Below are 22,864 nucleotides of genomic sequence, written 5' to 3'. Positions count from 1 at the left end.
GCTGTAATGGAGGTCTTACTTGACCAGATTAGAGTAGCACACTCATCCTCCAAGATCCATCTATTTGTGTAGGCTCTTGTTGGTTAATGAAGTGGTAAAATGATAGGCACCACCACCCCTGCACTTTTTAGGGCTGTGAAGGTGGCACCACTCTCTCTCTGCCATTTCCCACCTGGGATGCAATATTGTTTCTCTACCTTAACTGGGGGCAGCAGGGTTTCAGAGGCTTCTACTCAGTCTTTCCCTCTAGAACACCTTGCGGGACACTGAGTGGCTCTTCCCCAGTGTGGCCCGTGGATGCTGTGGCCCCGTGTGAGTCAGATCTCTGACAGGAGATCCAACAGGAGTGTGTAACCTGACCCCATCCACACCCACTCTAACAGTGACCGTGATGACTTCAGGTCACTTCTTCAGTGTCAGCTCCGGGTATCTGCCACTGCTCAGTACATAAGCCTTCAAAGAACTGGGGTAGTCATCACTGAACCCCATTGCCATGATGATGCCCGGTCCTTCCTTATGAGGACCTAGCCTCTCCTTCAGTCAGTGAGTTCAAGGCCTGAAAATTGGCTCAGATTCAGAAACTGGTCAAATTGGCTCAGATTCAGAAACTGGTCAAGAGATCATTGGGGTTTTTTGCTTTTGCTTTTGTTTTGGCTTAAACTGGAACAGCTGCTTTTAGTCTCTTGACCATCCTTCTTTGATTTCTTTTGACTTTGTAGATTGAGCAATACACCTGTTAGCTGCTCCTAGGGTGACCAATTCATCCCAGTTTGAACAGGACTTCCTTGGTTTTAGCACTGAAAATTCCCTGTCCCAGGCCCCCTCTTGGTCCTGAATACCCCACCCTAGGGACACCATGCTCTCTAGCCACACCCATAAATGTACAGAGACTGGTGCCACTCTGCCCTTACTGCTGATTGCAATCATTGTGCTCACCTTGCTTCCCACAGATAAGCCCCACCACCTGGCCTCTGTTCTTTCCTAGGATCCCAGATGTTAGCAGGAAGCCCAGGTCTGTAACAACATCTACATCCATGCCTGGTCTACCAATGACACCCCCACCAGACTCCTCCCTGATGCTGGTACCTCATCATTGGCACATGTCTCACTGCTTTTGTAAATGGCCTGCCATCCAGGCCCTTCTCTGGAACATCATTAGCTGGTATAGTCTTCCCAGCCTTACATAGAATATCCACTCCAGGATGCTCGCCCCTCAGAGTTTTTGATTCCCTCTCCTGCCATCTACCATTGTAATTCTGACATTTCTACTTCACTGACTGTGGGTCATATCTTCCTCCAAGCTTCTGAGAGCCCCTTAAGCAGCATGTTAGCATCATCTCCCAGGGGCTTTGTCAGCGTATTGAATCCTATACCAAGAGAGAGGCTCCCACACTGATAAACCCTCACCCAACTCTATGTTCCATCCCCCTGATTCAGCACCCTCACTTTGCCATGCAAACATCCCTGGGACCTTCCAGGACACAGGGCGGGCCCTACATCTTCTTGGGCACCAACTTCCTTTCCTCTTTTAGAATGCCTTTCACTGCCCCAGCTGGTTGGTGTAGTGACTTGGCCCTGGGTACGGCCCAGTGTCCCAGAAGAGGAGAGGTAGATCTGGAGTGGACAGATGTTATCACGTAAGGTGGAGGCCTCTGCAGCATCTTCACGCAAGGAGAGAGCACTAGACTTCAGTGGCAGGGTACGGGCCACTTCAGCAGGCCAAGGGCTCAGGGGGTCTGAGCTTTCAAAGTTCTCAGGTTCATTGACACAGATATTCTCATCCCAAGTCTTACAGCCCTGCTCCTTCCCAACCAAGGCCTTGGCATAGCCAACTTACCAAGGCTGAGCATTCTGAATGTAGTCTTCCCGGAGCTCCACCATGATAAATGGGCCTGAGTCCTGAACCTCAGCTTCCTCTCATCTTCAGCAGCTGGAGAGTGAACATCCTTACGTGTAACCAAGGAAGCCCACTGACTCTCATACATTGCCTTCAATTCCGTAATTAGTCACTTACAGCCTTTTGTTGTGTTTTTCTGATCCACCAGTTGTACTCAGCACAAGGCATACAATTCCCTTGTCCTTATGATTACTAATTTCCTCATTCCTCTCAACCTTCTGAAATAGGCAACGTGCCCTGCATTCTCTTCCATTGGGACAGACCCTAGTTTCTCCAGCAGGGAAAAGGTGTAATAATTGCATCACTATCACCATAGGCCAGCAGCTCTCAGTCCCACACCTGCCACCAGTGATGGGGTCTTCATGGCTCAGTGGTCAGTAGGCTTCCAGTCTCACAGTCCCATCTGGAGTCCACTTCTTCAGCCCACTCCTACTTCTGATGGTCTCTGGTCAGGTTCCCTGGGACTCTGCCATGAGGGTTTGCTGCTGACAGCTTACTGGGGAGCATCCTCAGATCGGCTCCTATGGGGACTGACAAATGCAGTGTTGAGCAGAGGGACAGGCTGAACTGCAGTGCAGCCCACCCACCGGGGACGGGAGGGCAAAACCTTGGACAAGCTACATCCTTCTGCCCAGGGCAATTCCTGAGGAGAGACTCAGCCATAAGCCACCAGCAGGCCACATTCTTTGCTTCAAGAGAACAAGCTCCTTGGTCCTGAAAGAAACTCTGGATGGTGCACCTTTTTACCCACCACAAAGGCCAGGTGTGGCAAAGCTAGAGACACAGAGGCCTGGGAAGAGAAGGTTCCATAAATGCAATGCCTTGATCAGAGCTCTGAAATGCTGTCCTATGCTTCAGGAAGCAGACATGGGACTTCATAGGTTGGTCCAGCAACAGCGGGTGGTAATTATAAAACAAATTTTGCCTCAATCCAGGGAAGACCTTTGAGCAGTTATCTTAGGAGATACCCTGGGGCAAACTCTGGAGGTAATAAGTCCCTGTCTCTAAAATAAGCAGAGACTAATTCACCAACCATGGAAGCTATTGTTGAAGAGGTTCATGCATCACAATGAAACAAAATGCAACAGCCTTTTGAGTGCTTCATTCCAGTCCTGACCTTGGATACTCAGGACCAGTTGCTTCCTGAACAGTACAGCAGGTAAAGTTTGAGCAGCTCTGCTCTTAAGCATCCATAGCAATGCCCCTACTCCAGGTCCTATTTTATTTTAGGGTTCCTGTGAGATGCTTGATGGGTCTGAAGAGAGAGACTACTGGGTGGGTGGACTTAATGCCTGTGCAGCGAGCGGTGGAGTCCATGGTGACGTGGGCTGTCCTCCAGAAGGAACCCTGTGCATTCGCCGCGCCAAGCCTCCCGGCTGTCACTGCGTTGCCCCTCCAGCTGGAATACACATCCGCCAATTCTGTGCCCAAACGGGTGCGCGTCCCTCTGTGTGTATACAGACACGCACACAAGCTCTTCCCAATACAAATATATATTTAAGATTTACTGTTCTGGAAAACCTAGTGAATAATGTAAATGATGAAAGCCCGTGTCTGGCAGAAAATATTGTTCAGGCTGCCTCATTGAAATTCAGCCTCTCATGCACACTTGGTAATACACACGCCATATGAATTATGGATTCTGGGCTTTATCTCTCACACGACACATGAATGTTTGATAAAGATTGTTTCCAATATTATATTTTGTCAAAATGCTCATCTAAAATTCAGTCAAAAATGCTTTCCGGTAATTATGCACTGACTTCACAGGGAGCAGAGAAGGGGAGGTAGAAAGTGCCCCTTGGTGGGGTCATTGCTGGGGGGCATGTTTATGTGGCTTTTTTTTACCCTGGGTGTTTTTGTTAAAGAGAAGAAGGGAGACTGACTGTGTTTGCCCTGGAATTCTTTATCCCTCCTGCACGCCCTCATTACAGAAGCAGCTACGGGGAGGTCTACCCTTTGCCTTGCGGACAGTAGGTAGTTCATTCTTTCCTCAGATACTTTTAAGCTCACTGTTAGCTCCTTGGCAGCACTGCTTTAGTCTGGCCTCCCAGCAACTTGAGCTCCCTAGACCCTCCAGCTGATCTTCTCCAACACACATTCTTGAGCCCCTCTACCTTCCATGGCTCTTAATCTCTCACAGCAGAGATGGCAAATTCCTAGTGCCCGGAGTGCCAGCTTTTCTCTGGCAGCCACAGCAGGCATGGGTAGTGATGGTGTCCCTCATCTCCCCTGCTCTACCTCAGAATCCTTCTTAACACATGCTCTAGGCAGCCACTATCAATCAGATGACAATGGAGAAAAGGAAATCCATTTCTCATTGCTATACTATAAGGTAAAGTTCACCCACTGGAGCACAGTGCTCTAGGCCCTTTCTGACCTTACCACAGCCACTCCTCCAACTTCATGTGCAGCCATTCCCCTCCCACCCTCTCCTGGTTCTTGAGTACCTGCATCTGCACACAATGCTCTTCATCCCCCTATTCCTTGGAAAAGTCCTACTCATGGATCAGGACCTCTGTAAAGCCTTCTTCCTGTCCCGCAGGTCTGGATACTCTGTCCCCTGTGACTGGAGGCACTTTTTCCATATCTCTCTCCACAGACCAGAAAGGACGATAGCCCCAGGGAAGTTTACTAATGGAGTAATTTAGAATAAGGACACTGCCTAACCCAGTCACCAGGAGTGACCCTGTGCATGGTGAGTCATGGTGCAAAGGGAATTTAGCTTCTATGCTCACAAATGGCCCTGGCCTTCATGGGTCTACAGCACAGAAGATGGGGCATTTATAACACAGATGTGTGGAAAGTTTCCTTTTTACCACTCCCAGTACTGGGGAAAATCCCTATGCGTTTGGTAGCAACGTGTTTCAGTAAAAGCAAGGAAGGCAAGCATTCATGGAGGTGGCCAGAACTGACCCCATCCTCACCAAAGTGTTCTTTTCCTCTGAGGGGACCGGCCCCCTGAGGCCCCTCCAGTGTCAGCCTTGATGCCGCCCTCTCCCTCACACTCATTCACTAGCAGGGACAGGAAGCCGTCAACACAGATACCCCTTAAATCCACCCTCTTCTCCCAATCCCTGTACTCCACCAGGCCAGCACCTACAGATCTGTCCTCAAGAAGACTGGAACCATCTCCCATGATCGCCCTACCTCCTTCCTGCCTCCTCCAACCCGCTCTTCATCCACAACCAGCATGATCTTTCTAAACCCAAATCTGCTCATCTCATTCCCTGCAAGATCCCTTGGATGTTTCTCCATCTCTCTTAGGCCAAAGGGCAAATTTCCTCCTGGGCCTTGAAGGGAAGGAGCACAGGCCATAATTCTGAGTGATCAGTAAGGCCTGGGCATCCGCCACTCTGCAGATGCAGGGAAACAAGCATGCAGGCCAAGCCTGGAGGATTTGCTACACATCAGCCAGAGTAGAAGGCCTGAGACCAGGTCCTGCCCTGACCACCTCCTGTGGCCATATCTCCCTCTCCCACGTGGACACACTCTGCCCTCCAGCCCACTCACTCTCTCACTTTGATGCCTTTGCTTTGCTATCAGGCTTTCTGTTGCTCCTCATCGGCCAACAGAGAGCTGGGTGCAAAATATGTGTTTTAAAAATAATATTGGATTTAATGGAGGGCCAGGAAAAGCAGCAGCCCCCAGGGCCAGGAAAACTTGCTGCAGCAGCAAGCAAGGCTCCCTGAGTATCAGGCGGGCATGTGAGCTGGATCTGTCAAACGCGGCTTCGGAAATGTGGTAGCGTGTGAGGAGGGGTGCTGACAGCCCCTAAGCCAAGTGCTGAACAAACGTTGTTCTATAACCATTGAATATTTCAATATAACTCTGGTGTAAGAATTACAGCCCAGGATTTCAGCTATTCCCAGGAGGGCTGGGAGCAGAGAGGCTGCCAACAGAGAAAAAGCCCTGTGTGAATCCCCGGATATGTTTGTTGGATAGTTTGTGTGTAGCCAGAGCCTTGCTGTCTTTCTCCTACCAACACGGCCTGCCTGCCAACTCTTTGCCAGGCACTGTGCTGGGAACTTGGGGAACAAAGATGAAAACTATTAAGTCCCAGCTCTCAAAGCTCCCACCTTCTAATGCGTAAGTCAGACTAGCAAGAAGGTACGTGCTGAGGGGTCAGGAGAAGTTTTTTGGGACCAGGCTGGAATAAGAACCCACAGGTGGAAGGCCCAACCAAGACAGGGCTTGTCCAGGAAGCATCTAGGAGAAGGAGCACTGGGGCCAAGTCCTTAAGGGTGAGTGGGAGTTGGCTGAGTGGAGGTTGAGGGAAAGGACTGAGAGATACTTAGGGCATCAGGAATAGCACGTCCACAGCGACTGTAATGGGGTATGCGGTGGGGACTTGATAATGGGGGGAATCTAGTAAACACGATGTTGCTCATGTCATTGTATATTAATGATACCAAAAAAAAAAAAAAAACAGAATAGCATGTGCAAAGGCGTGGAAGCCAGAGAGAGCCCTGGGGTATTAGGAATTCTGCAGGGAATTTAACCGAGCCAAGGCCAAGGTCCAGATGAAAGGCTCTGTGTGTCAAGATCAGGAGTCTGGACATTGCCCTGAGGGCAGTGTGTACACAGCTCACAAAGAGTCACATCCAGAACTGGACCTTGAACTATGCATATGCTTTGCAACTATTTCTTGTCTTATCTTCAAGATGGGAGCTCATCTCCTCCCTTCCCTGTATGTACATGAGGTGGAATTCCTCTACTCACTAAATCTAGTTGGCCTGTGGCTTCTCTGACCAATGGAATTAAGTGGAAATGAAGCTATGACAGGTCATAGGTAAATTTTCAAGAGAACTAGAAGTTTCCACTTCTCATTACACATGCTCAGAATGAGCATCTGAGAAGTCTGACAATACTGAAACTGCCATGCTGGAAGGAAGTCCAAGCTAGCCACACAAAGAAGCCTTGTGGAGAGAAAATAATTCCAGACAGAGCAGCAGTTCTCCAAGCTCAGCACCAAATATGTGGTGAAAGCCATCTTGGACATACCAGCAAATCTCACAGAAGCCCCGGCAACTGGCTCTAGTTGTTTTGTTACAGCCATCTCTACTTGAAGCCCCAGACACAGAGACCATGGCATTCTTGCTGTGCCTGGCAGGATTCCTGACCCAAAAGCTCATGGGAATAATAAAATGGATGTGGGTTTATGCTCTAAGTTTCAAAGTGGTTTGTTATTTGCAGTAGATAATTGAATTACCAATCCAGTTACAATAGTAGGAATGTGTTTTGCTGCAAGTAACAGAAAACCCATCTTCAGTGGTTTAAACAAACAAATAGGGGGCTTTTCTTGCACCAAAAAAAAAAAAAAGAGAGAGAGAGAAAGGAAGATGGTACTCAAAACTCTATGAAGTCAAAGCCAGCATCTTTGTAATTTTCTTGCTTGGCCTCTCCCTTAAGGTAACAAGATAGCTGCTAGGGCCAGATGTCATGTTCTAATTCTAAGGAGGAAGAAGGCAGAGGGGGAGAGGATGAAACCAGCCACCTTAGCTCCTTTTTATTGAGAAAGCCAAAGCTTTCCCAGAACCTCACCAGCAGACTTCAGCTTAGCTCTCTGTGGACTTAGGTCATATGGCCTTTCACAGCTGCAAGAGAGGCAAAAAAGAGAGTGGGTAATGGGGTCATCATGAGTGGCTTAGACTATGATCCACTTATACTGCCACCCCAAACAAAACTAGGGTTCCATTAAACTAAAGAAATAACAGGATATTGCAGATATTGGATAGGCAAGAAGCCAAGTTTGTCTTATCAGTGAACTCTTCTTCATGAACCACTTTATTGAACTTTAATTGACACACAATAAACTATAAGCCATGTTTAAAGTGTATGATTTGAAAAGCATTGACATATGTTTAACCCATGAAACCATTACTACACCCAGGTGAGCAAACATCCATCATCCCGAAAGTCTCCTTGTGCCCCCTTTCAGTTCCTCCTTCCTGCCCCTCAGCACTGTCCCCAGGAAACCACTGGTGTGCTGTCTATCATTGTAGATCAGTTTGCATAAACGGATCACACGACATGTACTCTTTTGTCTGGCTTCTTTCACTTAGCAAAGTCATTTGGAGACTCATTCAGGTTTCTGTGTGTGTTATTCATTCTCTTTTATTGATGTATATGACTTTGCCACAGTTTGTTTTCTATTTACTGATTGATGGAAATTTGAGTTTTTGACTATTATAAATATTTTATGCATATTTGTGTACCAGTCTTTGTGGCACATGGGCAAATACCTAGAAGTAGGTTGGTTGGGTTGTATGCTGGGTGTATGTTTAATTTTTTTCTTAAATTACCAGACTGTTTTCTAAAGTGGTTGTACCATTTCACATTCCCAAAATGTTTTCTCCGTAATATATAAAAGCTTCGTTCCTCTGCCTCTTTGCCAACAGTTGATCTGGTTTTCACTTCCCAGATTCTTAAATCCCTGCAGGGACTTTGGTCCAAGCCACCTTTGAAGAAATCCTCCACTGCTCCAGTGGGGTAAAAACACTGAGGAAAAGAAAAGGAAACAATGCGTTTTTAAGAATTAATTACAATAGCCAAGGCACTTTCACATACATTATCTCATTTAATCCTAGCAACAGTTGTGATGCTATTCCTTTTTCCTCCACCTTACAAGTAAGAAATGGGCTCAGAGAGGCTTGGGATCATGCTGTGTGGTCTGAACAGCTCCAAAGAGCTTGCGTTTCCTCCTTTTCTTTCTGTGGCTTGGCCCACTTTATCTCTAGAAGCACAAGGAGGAAAGGTAAGAAAGCAAATCTAAAAGCGGAAACCACACAGCAAATCCCCAGAGACACAGAACATGGTAGGACATCAGGAAACCCTGGTAATTTTGTGACTAGATCAAAGGTGCGTGATTGAAGGCCAAGAGGTGATGCTTAAAGAGACTGGCAAGATCTGGGTCATGGGAAAAAGTCAAAATGGTTGACCTTGATCCTAAAAGCCACAGGAAGCCACTGAAGATGTTAAGCAGAGGAATAAAATAGGAGGGTAAAATGAAATCACTGGAGACGATATATTGGAAAGGCTCTCTTAGAACAGAGAAACCATGGAGGGAATTATTTCAAATTTGAAGGGCTGAAAGGAAAATGATAAAGTCCAGAACTACGGCCTGAGGGACACCCAAGAGGGCAAGACTAGAAGGGAAGAATGAGTTCTGACCTGAGCTGCAGATACAGCATGGGGAGTCCTCGGCATCTAAGTGGTCATTTAAGCCACGTGTGGATGAGGTCACCAAGAACCCTGCCCAGAATTGGCATGTATTAGGCACACAGGCGAAGAGATTGGGACATTGGGAAGAAATCGTCAGGGACATAGGAGGCAGCACAGGGGAGCAAGTGTCAGGGAAACAAAGGGTGAGCAAGTCTCAGGAAAGGAAGAATGGCCAGTAGTGGCCAAGTTCACAGGGGGTCAGGAGAGGCAAGACAGGCTAGTGCCCACTGCCTTGGCTCCAAGGAAAATAATAGACAGCCAAAGGGAGCAGTTCAAATGGCATTGTGAAGGTTGAAGTCCAGTGTGGTCACTGAGGAGACATTCTATGGGAAGGCCACTGGGAAAGCCCGCTCGGGAGGCCTTAGGCAATAAAGATACCAGTCATCTGCTAGAGGGGCATGTGCAGACTTCAAGATGGAATAAAGTGCAAACTTTTTATAAGCGGTGAGGAAAGATGGAAATGAGACAAAGGGACTGGAAAAACAACCGGATGCAGAGGGCATATGACATGGAGCAGGTTTCTGGAGAAGGAGGGAGTTGGCAAGACCCAAAGCAGAGGTGGTGGGATCAGCCTCTGGAAGGAAAGAGAGATGAATGGGGTAAGGGAAAAGGGGAGAGGATTTTGATGGAAATACATCTGTATGGGGTGGGGAAAAATTGAAGAAACAAAACAGATAAACCACTAGTTAAACTAACCAAAAGAAGAAGTGTGAGTACACATAATTAGAAATGAGAATGGGGAAATAACCTCACAGAGAGGAAATCAAAAGAATTATAACATTATTCAGTTCAATGCTTTGAAAATAAATTTGAACACATGGACAAAATGGGTGATTTTCTAGAAACAGATGATGAAAACTAACCTCAGGAAAGAGAGGACATTTAAGCGGTCGAATTACCAGAGAGGAAATTGAGAGTGCTGTCAAAGAGCCACTATCCATTAAAGCACTAGACCTAGACAGCTTCACAGGTGAAATCTACCACCATTTCAAGGAGCACATAACTGCAGGGCTGTTTAAACTGCTCCTGAACATTGTGGAGGAGGGATGGGGGGAAGGAGGATGCTCAAATTAATCTAGGAATCCAGTGTAAGGGTGAAAACAAAATCCAGAAAAGACAGAACAACGCCAAAAACCTACTGTCCCATCTTTGAGACAATATAAATGCAAAATCCTAAATAAAATATTAGCAAGGAGAACATACACGTATTTTGAAAAGGATAATATACCACCACCATGTGGAATTTATTCCAGTAAGGCAAGGATGGTTCTCTATGAAGGAATAAAGTAATATAATTCATAATACCAAAATATCATTAAAAAACATATAATTATCCATATATACTAAGAAAGTAGTAGGTAAAAGTTCAACTTTGACTCTTGATTACAAACTCATAATAAAATAGGACAACGTGGAACTACTTTAATATGAACTGATATATATAAATACAAAACTCAAGCCAAACTCAGAATCATTTCTGATGGCACACCATTAGAATTCTTCCCATTAGAGTCAGGAACAAGAAATGTTACCATAATTTGCAGCATTTGTGCAAGTCTTCACCCCTCCCTGTATCCATGTCATTTGCCATGTGATTTTGCAGTTTCTCCTTCTAAAGAAGATAGGGCACTTGTGCCACCCCAGCAATACTTAGCTTGGCCATGTGACTTATTTTGGCTGGTGGGAAATGGGCAGAAATGATAGTGTCATTTCTGAGCACTGATTTTGGAATCATCGTGTGTTTCTACTACTCATCACTCTCGCATTTCCATCATCACCCTGGAAAAAGATGTCATAGCTTGATAGCTAGTCAGGTAAGCTGAGAACACTTGGAGAAGACCTGGACCCAACCTGCAGCCTGGAGCCAGGCTCAGTCAAGCCCAGTGGGATTAGCCTACCCTCAGTTGACCTGCAGATACATGAGGGGGGATAAATTTTGGTTGTTTTCAACCATTGGACTTTGAGGGGTTTGTCATGAGCATTATTATACCAATGGTTGGCTTATCCACCTACCATCACAACTATTACTAAATACTGTTTTTTACCTATTGGCCAATACAACTCAATCAGAGAAAGAATTAGGAGGTATAGCCCTGAAAGGAGGATGCCAAATTACCACTTACTGGTCATCTGACTATACATATTTAAAACAGAAAAAAACCCAGTTTTTTTAAAAAGCTGTTGAAGACAATACAAGACTTTAGTAAGAATTAATATATACAGGAATCAATACCTTTCCTATATTAAAAAAAAGTACAAAATTAAATGAAGAAAATATCCCATTTACAGAAATAATAAAAAGATAAAATACCTAGAAACACAGTTAACACAAAATGTGCCAAATCTATAAAAAATTCAAACTCTACTGACGGATATAAAATCAAGGCTTTCATAAATGAAAATACATCCTGTTCTTGGATTAGAAGTGTTGTGCTGTAAATCTCTCTAAATTAATCTATATTAGTGTGATCCCAAAATACCAACAGCTAGCACACTGGCAGGTGACCTAGGCTCTGCCAACCTGATGCCCGGCATAAGACTTGGATTGGGAGAGGGCAACAGGAAAGCAGGCACTGAGTTGATGGTGGCAGTGACAACCGGCTGCTAGGGTGGCGTTATGGAGCTCCTGACGATTCCTCTCCAGAGCCATCAGGACAGGTTTCATATTTGTGCCTATCGGTGGAAGCAGCGATAGCTTCCCAAGAGCAGCCATCCAGGGAGGCAAGCACAGGCTTCCTGGTACATGGTCACCAGCTTTGATTTACTGGCTTTCCTGGAGAGCCACCCAATAGTCTTAAATAAATTATTTTTCTACTCCAAGTGGCAGAATAGATTTCCTTGTTTGCAACTTCAAATCCAGATTGATAGAGAGTCTAAATCAATAGACTATAAAGTTTGGAAATAGACCACATACATCTGGAGGAAATATCAGTAATGATGGTTAGCATTTATTGAGTACCTACTCTGTGCCAGGCACTGTTCTACACACTTTTAATTGTCTCATTAGCCCTTCCAACAACCCTAAGTTATTATTCTCATTTTACAAATCTGTTAACCAAGGTACAGAGAATTTTCTGCAACTCATATATAATAAAGTTGATATTTTAGTTCATTAGGAGGAAAAAGCATCACTCAATAAATAATTTGAGGCCAGCTAACCACCTGGAAAAATAATGTGGATCTCTACCTCACTCTTACACTAAAGTTAACTTCACATAGATCAAATTGGAAAGAAAACAATTAAGCAGTTATAGAAATAAAAGAAAAGCATTTAAATGTTGGAATACAGAAGTCTTTTGTAAGACATGCAATTCAGAAGCCATTAAAATACTGATAATGTTGATCACATTAACATCAAACATATCATCTCGGCAAGAGGGGGAAGTGGAGACAAATCCAGATTACAAGAACTGCAACCCAGATAACAATGGCTAATGCATGTAAAGAAATCTTGTAAATCAGAAAGAAAACAACAACAATCCCATGTAAAGAAATTGCAAGGGCATCAACAATTCGCAGAGTGTATATATATGACTTATAATCCCTCATACTTTGAAATATGGAAAGTAATGCAAAGTGTGGTATAATGTTCCACTTATCAAATTGGTAAAGAATGAAAAACTTGATAATATATGTTGCTAAAGACATCATGAGGAAATAGGTGTGCTGCCCTGTTATGGAGTAGTCATCATGTGGGGAAAATTTTCCAGTAAATATTTAAAAGGTCACATACCTTTAGAATTTGCAATTCTACTTGTACAAATTTATCCTGTAGACACCCACGGGCATGGACATAAATACATATACAGATAAAGCTTGTGGTAATATTACTTGTAGCAGCAAAGGCCAAAAAACAGCCTAAAAGTCCATCCCTAGGGAACTTGGTTAAACAACTAACACATAACGCTTGTGGTAGTGATAAGGAGGGAGGTGGAGGCATTGTCTTTAAGATAAAATTGTTTCTTAAAAATCAAGGTGCACAGTAGAGCAAAGAAATCAATTAGAGGCTGCCTAGTAGAACTTCCTGTGATAATGGAAACATTCTAGATCTGCACCATCCAGTGTGGTAACCACCAACCATCCACAGCTAGTGATGCTCAACATGTGGTTAGTATGGATGAAGAACTGAATTTCTAGTTTGAATTCTCATTAGTATCAATCTAAACACTAAAAATCACATGTGACTAGGGTGTGGGATGATGCAAGTTAGGAAATATTCATATTTGTACATATGTACATTTGTACATTTAGCATTTCTTAAAAAAAAGCTATAGAAGCTGGTAGCAGTCATTGCCCCTGCCAAGGAGAACTGGGGTATCAGGTGTCTCTGGGGAGAAGAAGAGTTCTTTGTCCATGTAAATCTTTAATATTTGAATTGCTTACCATGAGAATGGCATATTAATTAATGAGCATGCAAACAAGAAAGCTAAGGACATGTTAAGGGAACCTTGGGTTTCTCCCATGAAATCGAAGTCGGAATTATCAGTGCTAGTGCAAGGAGGGCTCCTGGCGATGGGCTCCTGGACAGACTCGGTTGTTTGGGTGAGAGGCTGAGGGGAGGAGGATGGACAGCCAACCCCAGATGAGGGAGTCCTGAGCTGCAGACGGCTCCGGGGCATCTGGAGGCCAGCACTCAGGAGGGAGGGAAGCCACGCGGTTGAATGATTATTGCCAGCAGCGGGAGTATCAGAACTAAGTAAAACAATTAGATCATTCTCATGAGACATGTAAATAAAAGAATTGAAGGGAAGAGATGGATTGGATTTGGAGATACAAAAAAATGAAGCATGTACACAGAATCTAGTAGCCCATCTGATGCGGGGACTAAGTGACAGGGACAAGCTTAGGATGGCTTCTCAACACTTGGTTGTATGACTGAACTGATATGGGGCCCACCGGAGAAATAAAGATAGTTTCCAGGAGGAGCAGATTTGGGAAGAAAAGATTTTAAGTTCAATGTTGGCATGTTGATCTAGGTGGAAATTTCTAGAAACCTCCAGATATTTGGGTCTGAAGTTCAGCAAGAGGACTAGGCTAGAGATATCCTTCTGGGAGACTGCCAGAGATGGGTGATCACCAAAGGCAAGAGAATTGTCAGGCTCCCTAGAGAAGAACCCTGGCAAGGACAGAGCCCCTGAGCACACTAGCGCTGAAGCAAAGGGTGGCGAGAAAGGAGCCAGCAAAGAACACTGAGAACGAGTGTGAAGGAAGGGAGGCAGGAGAGAGAACTGGGGAGAAGGGTCTGGGAAGAGGCACTTTCAGGAAACAGGAAATGGTCTACCAGGTCAGATGCTGGGAGAGGTCAGGTAAGATGGGGCACCGAGAAGCCCATTGCCCTTCGCAATTAGAAGGTCATTCAGTGACCTCAGAGAGAGCAATTTCAGGGAAGTACTAAGGAGAGGCAGCACGTGATTTCAGCGGGTTGAAGGGTTAATGGGAGATGGGAGAGTGGAGGTCATGAGGGGAGGCTCTTGTTATGTCTAGATACTTGGCTGTGAGAGGAGGGAGACAGAAGGAGCAGTGTCTGGAGGGAAGGCTGCATGGAGGGCTGTTATTTTTTTATGTTTGTTTGTTGCTTTAAGATGAGAGAGGGCAGGATTATAGATAGTGGTGGAGGCTCTCTAAAGAAACCATATGCAATTAATGAAGCAAAGTCCCCGAGGAGGCAGGGAAAGGTGGGCTCCATGATGTGAGGAGAGGTTAGGACCCTACCAGGAGGAGGACAGGAAGGGGGTCCACACAGGAAAGAGAGGGTGAGGAGGGAGGCTGGAAGCTGAGCCAGTGTTTTTGCATGATGGCCTCAATTTTCTCAGTGGCATCAGAGGTGTGATCCCATGGATTAGAGAGAGCAAGGAGTGGGGATGAGTTAAGAAAAGATGCCTGGCTTTACTGAAGGTTCAGCTCAGGCAGGGCCATGAGCATGTAGGGATCCAGGTGTTCAGACCAAAGCCTGGCTTCCCCATCAGTTCCCAGAAGCTAGGACTACAGCAGACACGAGCCACCTGTGGCAGGGGGCCGACCAGCAGAGGAAGGAGCAGGAGAGGGTGCTGGCTAATGGTGTGGGTTTGCAGTCAGACAGATCGAGTCCATTCAGGACTGTACACCTTTCAACAAGTCCCTCTACCTCTCTGAGCCTATCAGGAAAATGGACTTAATGTCTTCCACATTACAGGCAAAGCACTTAGCCTGGAGCTTGACATCTGGAATGTCTCATCAAAGGTCAGCTACATGAGGGTACAGATGCTGAGGGGCCTGAGTTGTGTGGGGGTAGGCAGAGGGCCTAGACAGGATGGCAAAGTGAAGGAAGGAGGAAATGATGGGCAAGGATCAGAAAACTATGGCCTGAGGCCAAATTCAACCCACTGCCTATCATTGTAATGTAAGTTTTATTGGACACAGCCATGAGCATTCTGTAGGCATCATCTGGCTGCTTTCAGATGACAAGGGCAGAGTTGAGTAGTTACAACAGACTGCGTAGCCCACAAAGCCTAAAATATTTACTGTCTGGCACTTTAAGAAAAGGTTTGCCACCTGGGGCTAGAGGAGAAGGAGGGTAGGATGGAGTCAAACAAACAAATAAAAAAGAAAACAGGGGTAGAGGGTGAAAAGATATGGAAAGATGGAAGTTTGAAGTCAGAGAGAATAAGCCTTGAGATGAGGGTTCCTGAGGTGGAGCCCTGCCGGGAGATGAGCAGGAAAGAGTGGGGTGCCTCCAGGTGAGGGTTGTTGGGACTTAGGAGGTGGATCCAGGAACTATTAGGCTATCGTGATGAATGGATGAGCCAATGGGTTGGTGGGTCGGTACACAGAATCACCCACGTGGATGTGGGTAAGGTCAAGAACAGAGAGACTTTCAGTCACAAAACACAGTGCCCACGAAATCACCAAACACCTCTTCGAAAGCCATTCTCCCCTTCGTTGCTGTCAAAACTTCAGTTTTGTTCAGAATGACAATAGGCCGTACTCCAGTGATGAATCATGATTTGTTCAGGCCAATCATATACTTTGGCTAAAATTTACTTTCTCAAACTTCCTTGCAGCTAGAAGTGGTCACATGATGAGTTCTGGCCAATGGGACACATTGGAAAGTCAGCCCAAGCTTTTGGGAGAGAGGAGATTTGCCAGTGCTACCCTCTTCCCTTTCTTGCCTTGAACACACAGCTGATGCTTGGGGCTGTGGCAGCCGTTTTGTGATCATGAAGCAATAACTATGAAGGCATACATGCAGCATGCTCAGAATGTAGGAGCAGAAATAAAGAGCCTGGGCCTTGACACTATCATTAAGGCCCTGCCCACCTCCACACTTTTAGAGTGAGATAATTAAATACTTTTATTGCCAAAAACAAGTTTTTCTTTTATTCAAAAGCACTTTTAATTGAAAGACAGAAGAGAGGGATGTTCAGAGGTAGTAGTTGAGACTGAGACTGGGAGAATGGCATACCATGTGATGGGGGGAGGAGAGGAAGCAGGCAGGGGCTGCTGTGAGCAGAGGGATGTGTGAGTGGAGGTAAGAACAGGAAATGGATGGTTAAGAACAGATGGGGAGGCTTTGGATGCTGGGCTGAGAAGTTTAGGTTTCTTCTGCACTTAATGGGAAAAGGTCACTAAAATTTCTTTAAAATCACATAGATCATAAGCTTGATGTAATTAGTATTTGCTAAACTTTACACAGTTTTCAAACATCCTTGAGACATTTTCTTTAAAAGAAAAAAGTGGCAATGGATTTGCATTATTATAATAGTTTTATCTTATTTCTACCTATAAAGGTGAAAAATATTTAGATAATTTCTAAAGCAGATAAGCAAATAGAAGAAAACTTTTGGAGTGTTTGACCTAAGGGCTGGTATTTCAGAAAATGAAGCAGAGGCAGAAGGGGTTGATGGAGATTGAAGCAGGAATTGGGATCCATTGTAACTCACCTTCTCTGGGCCTCAGTTTCCCCATCTGTAAAATGAACTGGTGGGACTGCAGCTAGGGAATTCTCCATCCAGCCTGGCAGCTCAGGGTGCTTGAGGCAAGCCACTTCCCTGGACTACGAGCACACACCCTACAGGTGCCCTGGGTCATAGTGAGAGTCATGGTCAATAAGCACGATACCCGTCTATCCCCCTTCTCTGGGTTCACACAAGGTGGCCGTTGATCCCTTACTCTGCAGGTGTAAATAGGGACTGAAAGGGATAAGGTGATTACCGCAACTCCAGTGCTATCACATCTCAGAGGTCAGAATCTGCCTCCAGTGCTCACTTCTACCGCCTGGAGCCAGCACCCTCTCTCCCCCACCTGGACTTTATGCCCTCAGTTGCTCAGCAGTCCCTTTCCACTCAGGGAAGGCAGTGGACTGCAATGAGGGCTGGCTGGAGGACCTGCAGCACAATCAATAGGACCAGTGCAGAGAAAGCCAAGGTCCTTTCACTTGTGGCATCAAGGTTATTACCATCTGGTGTGGCTGTACTTGCATCCAATGACTGAAAAGCCAGCTTTCCCCACCAGGGCATTGCTGGGGACCAAAGAATTCAGGGAAAAGCTTAGAGTTTATGTGTCCGGTGTTAAAAAGCAATGGTTTCCCTCCTTGGGAGGCACCCTCAGGGGCAAAATAGAGAGAATCGCTTGTTAGCTTCTGTGTGTACACTGGTAGATGATGAAGCAGCCAAGAAACTAATCACACATCGTAGAAAAGCACCCTTCACCTGCTGTCCCAGAACCAGGAGCGTGCACCCTTTCCTGGCAGCAGCCAGGAGCCTTTAACCCCCATGGGCCTGGGCTGTCACTCACTCCTCATTGCCTAGAGTGGCTTTGGCATGGAGGCTGCCTGGGGCTTTTCCAGGAGGAAAGAATTCAGAAATACAAGCATGAGCCTCCCAGTGTCCTCCAAAGGTGGATAAGTTGATTAGGGGCTCTGTCTGGCAGACGAGACCAGTGGATTAATGCCAACTGAACAAGCTGCTAATTTCCCACCACTGTCCCTCTCCCCTGGGCACAGTGCCCTGGCTAATCTACTCCAGGTATCTTTGTCTGCTTCCCCACAAAACATTCCATCCCTATCCATAGAATCAGAATGTGTCAGGAGGAGAAGAAATCAGCATCAGCAACAAAATTGTGCAAGGGTTTAGCACTCACTGGCAGAACTGCCATTAGTGTTTTACATGTATTGACTCATTGGATTTCACAGCAAACTCACAAGGTCCATCTGTTATCATGCCATTGTAAAGTTAAGAAAACCAAGGCATGGGCACTGGAAAGGGCAGAGGAGGAGGTTAAAACCAATTTGCATACTTAAGTGGCAACACTGGGATTTGAACTCAGGCTGCATCTTGGATCCTGGGCTCTAAATTTTACTGCTCCTTCCACCCCCACGGCCCTGAAACTTTTGCCTCATATTACACATGAGGGAACAACCCCAGGAATCATCAGAGACTGGCCTGAGGTTATTTAGCCAGACAGCCTTGGATGAGGCCCAGGTCACAGGCTCCCATCCAAAGCTCCTTCCATGGCTCCATGATGTCACTTGCTTTCCTCAGGTTCTCTTCTTAGAACAGCAAAATCATTGCAGTTTGGAGTTACAATCCAGGCCTTTTCAGAGCCCCAGAGCCTCCAACCTCCATAAATCTGGTAGGAACCGGCATCCTTGGACCTCCAGTTTCACAAAATGTCAGTAACAACAAATGTGTATGCACTTCACAGTTTACAAGGCACTCTTATAATTATACACCACTTAATTCTCACAACCACACTGTGAGTCTGACTGTTGTATATACTTTACAGCCAAAGGAACTGAGATCTTTGTGGAACAAGAACTGGTATGTCCCCAGGATGGCCCAAAGACACCTCTTAGACTCAAATAAGAGGATGACAGTACATAAGCCATTGTCCTGAGCCAACACAGCTTGCTCTAGGCACCCTCTGCTCACCCTCCCCAAATCCCAGGACTCCGTGGAAAGCTCCCTGAGCTCAGAGATCAGGTCTCAAACGAATTGTATCCCCCAGAACTTTTCCCATAGGAGTTGCTAATTCACATAAAGAGAGACAAAGGGATGTAGGAAAGGAGGGAAAGGCCTTTTACTCAACATTCATGAACTCAGACCAGCCACCCTAAGCAGGTATACATGGATGGAATTTTATTTATAATTATAATGCCACTAAGCAACTGTGTGACCTTCTGCAGGTATATTACCCTCTCTGGGTCCCAAAATCAGCATCCATAAAGGAAAGTAGCAAGGTGGGATCTCAGATGGAGAATGACCAACTCAGGACTCTGAGTGTGAAGCAGGTGACACAAGGGCACAGATATAACTGGAGGTTTCTCAGGGAGGTTGCAACAGAGTTGTCCAATACCCAGAGACAGTGTGGTGACAAGTGGCTAGCAGTGGCCAGGCCAATGGAAGGATTCCGAATCCCCCTCCTGACTGTGTTTGGGGACTGCCAGCTTTATTCCTGTTCATTCTGAAACAATCAAGAGAGGCAGGGTTGCCCAATGGTTAAGGTTATTGCTTTGCCGTCAGATAGATTTAGGTCTCAATGCTGTTTATGCCACTGGTGAGCAACATGACTGTAGGTAAGTTATTTACTCTCGTGGAATGCTGTTCTCTCCTCCCTCAAACAGACACAATAGCAAGTACTTCATAAGGGTCATTGTGGGACTCACACAGATAATATGGGTGGCCTTCCCAGGAAGAGCTGGCACCTAGGAGGAGCTGAATAAGTGGAGTTTAATGATAGGGGAGTAACAGGAGACTTTTTAAGGAGGAGTTTCCAAAACAGGTGTCTGAACCCAGGGCAGATGCACCCAGCTGTAAAGAGCCAGAGCAGCTGTCCTGCTGCATAAGCAGCTGGGGAGGGCCCATAGCCATGGAGCTCCATGCAGGGAACTACCTTCCCAGGGAGAACTGACCCCACTTTTCCTGATGCTCCATTAAGTGTGACTCAGTGAGTGTCCTCATAGGAAGCTCAGAGATGCAATAGGCCGATGCCTGCCTGAGAACAGAGGTTCCAGAGGGATCAGGTAAGGTGTGCAGCCCTCAGTGAGTTGGAGGACCAGCCTCAGCTGACGTTGATCCCCAGATGGAGCATAGGATATGCCAGGCTGGGTGAGCCATCATGCCAAGAGCCTGCTCCTCCGAGGTGTGTGCCAGCGCCAGGAGCCAGATGCTCCCTTCCAGACCTTCCATCAGCAGTGGCATCTGCTCTTCTCCCAGGCAGGTCCAGCTGCTATGCAGGCGGGAGGTTCCTTTTCCAACCCAGTCCCTTCTTTCTGCCACCACCCCTACCCCAGGCATTTCCTTGGGGTCATAGATTGCTGTCCTTCCTTGGGTCTGCATGGCCTTTAGCTGTAGTGTCCACTTCCTGGCTGTCTCTGGTTCTGACTGGGGTGTAATTGGGAGCTTGAAAAACCCTGATTGTTGGATAATTATAATGCAAAGAAATTACCAGGGGATCAAAGGTAGCTCCCAATTGCTATATTAATTGTCCTTTGTTATCTCTCCATATAAAAGACCACTTAATAGAGACAAAAGCCAGCCAGCATTTACTCCACAGCTTCCTGACAAGAGGATGAGGGGCTGTCATTGGCTCTCATCCATTTCCTCCCAGACACACACCTCTGCTGCTCCCTGCCCAGCATGGACCCCCTGGTCATACCCTAGCCCAAGACCAAGAGCCAAGCGCAGCACCCTCCAACCTAACCGGCCCAAGACCCTAAAGACGCCAAAGCCCCACATCCTTAGCTGCATGTTTAGATGTTGGTTTTCCTTGAATACTGGTGCCTAAGTGCACATGGGGACACTGGGATGAAGAGCCAGTGTTTATGGAGAACTTATTTTGTGCCAGGCTCCATGTGGGGGGCTTTATGTGCCTCCCTTTGCTTATGCCTGTGATCTTGCAATCCACTTTGCAGATGGGGCTCAAAGACATGAAGTAACTTGTCCGAGGTCACAAGGCAATGACGTGCTTGAGCCAGGATCAAACCCTACGGCCCTGGAGTGGAGCTCTGAATCTCCCTGCAGCACTGCTCCCTGAGTATGTGCATGTGCAGGGTATGCATGTGAGTGTGGATGGGAGTGTGTGCGTGAGTGTCTATAAGGTGCGGGCGTACAAGTAAAGGACAATATCTAGGCAGAGGATCTAGTAGAAAAGAGGACAAAGGAAAAGGCATGAAGGGGGGAATTGCCAAATCACTTCCATACATTGGATTTGCTTATTTTTGAAGGAACCAGCCATGCCATGATTAAAACCACTGGGGTCTAGAGGTAAATGAACTCGTGTTTGAATGTTCAGCTCCCTTGAGCACCTACCTGTGCCAGGCCCTGGACTCTCTGCTGGAGTGGCCTGGAAGGAGTCAACCACAGTGTCTGCACCGTGGGCTCCCTGCCCAGTTCCCAGCCACAGGCATGGGGAAGAGCTGGGTTGTCTATTCCACCACCATAATCTCCCTGCATTTGAGGCCTCTGCTTCTGCTGGGAGGACCCGGGAAGGCTGTGTAGAGCTGCCTTAAAGCCATTAACTTTTTTAAGCCATTTGCCAGCGTGCCCAAATGTCAACCACTTGGCCAAGATCTAAACTTAATTAACAATTGATTATCCTTGGAACCAACAAGGCTATATATCACTAATTCATCATTTGGCTGTTGGTCTACAACTGTGGCTACATTCATTAATAAAAAGAGAGACTTTGTGTGGAGCCCTTCTGTGGCTAGGCCCAGTGGGGAATTCTCTTTGGTTTCACAGTGGCCCTCCAGGAAAAGGTCCTGATCCCAGGTTACAGCAAGGGACCCGTGGCCCAAGCAGTGAAGGGGGGTTTGCCCCAGTCACACAGCTCATGGAGGGTCAGCCATGGCAGGCGGCAGGCCGCCGCTCATTGGCAACTCTGTGACATCACCAGATGCTCTGCCTTGACCAACAACACACATGAATTAACAACACACGTGGATTTCGTGAATTTCAGAAAAGAAAGTCCGAAAGATGCAGACAGCAGGGTTTGGAGCCAAGTTCAGTCCAGCCAACTCTGGACTGTCACCAGGTCCTCTTCCCAGGGCCTAACCAGGTCATGGACTTCGGGAGATAAGGCTGAGGGTGGTGGCCCACTGGCAGATGTTTCAAATCTACAGGTAAAACTACCATTTACAGCAAAATTGGGAATAACTGATCTTCCCCAAGCCTAGGTCCTATTTCCATCTCCCCAGGTCTGTTCCAAATAAGCCTTTGAGGCTTCACCTTCCTTGGCCAGTGGCCAAGGGCAATTAGGGTGTCTCAGGAGCTTCAGAATGAGGAGGAAAATAAAGGACAAGGCATCCAGATCTTCAGTGGTAAATGTCTGTCTCAGTTTAGGGCAAGGAAAATTGTCTTCCTTGTTGAGCCGTGTGATCCCTACTACCAGGGAGCCTCTGGTGTTTTTACCCTGGTTTCCTGGAAACTAAAATAGAAACGCTACCTTCAAGCTGGTATTATTTATCTTACCAGGTATTTCACAATATAGTTTTATACTTCTGCTTTCTTATGTACATATGAAATATAATATAAATAAGGCCCTCGTTCTGATCCTTGAATCCTCCGATCTTATCCCCAGCCCCAGGCTCTGCGCTGCTGCCCCTCCCCTGGGAAGGCCCTCCCTCTGGAGCTGTGCATTGCTGGCTCCTGTTCATCATCCATGTCTCAGCTTAATGTCCCTTCCTCAGAGAAGTTCTTGACCACCCCCCTAGCCAGGTCTGTGGTCCCCTGCCATATTTTCATCCTAGCTGTGGTCTCTCTTGTC

At 46.3% G+C, this 22,864-nt stretch overlaps 1 long non-coding RNA gene across 3 annotated transcripts in view; it reads right to left on the bottom strand.

Annotated features, from left to right (window-relative positions):
- LOC108393492 (uncharacterized) overlaps positions 1–22,864 on the bottom strand; it is a 207,160-nt gene that overhangs the window by 69,725 nt on the left and 114,571 nt on the right. The window contains exon 3 of one of the 3 annotated variants that reach the window (XR_012133151.1): positions 7,669–8,398. The exons of the other annotated variants lie outside the window; for them this stretch is intronic. This is a non-coding gene — a long non-coding RNA (uncharacterized lncRNA). Of the gene's footprint in view, positions 1–7,668; positions 8,399–22,864 lie in introns of those variants that run through there. 3 annotated transcript variants of the gene reach the window in all.

The sequence above is a fragment of the Manis javanica genome, chromosome 7 (genome assembly GCF_040802235.1).
Source record: "Manis javanica isolate MJ-LG chromosome 7, MJ_LKY, whole genome shotgun sequence".
Classification (NCBI taxonomy): domain Eukaryota; kingdom Metazoa; phylum Chordata; class Mammalia; order Pholidota; family Manidae; genus Manis; species Manis javanica.
This window is presented reverse-complemented; position numbering and strand designations above follow the sequence as displayed.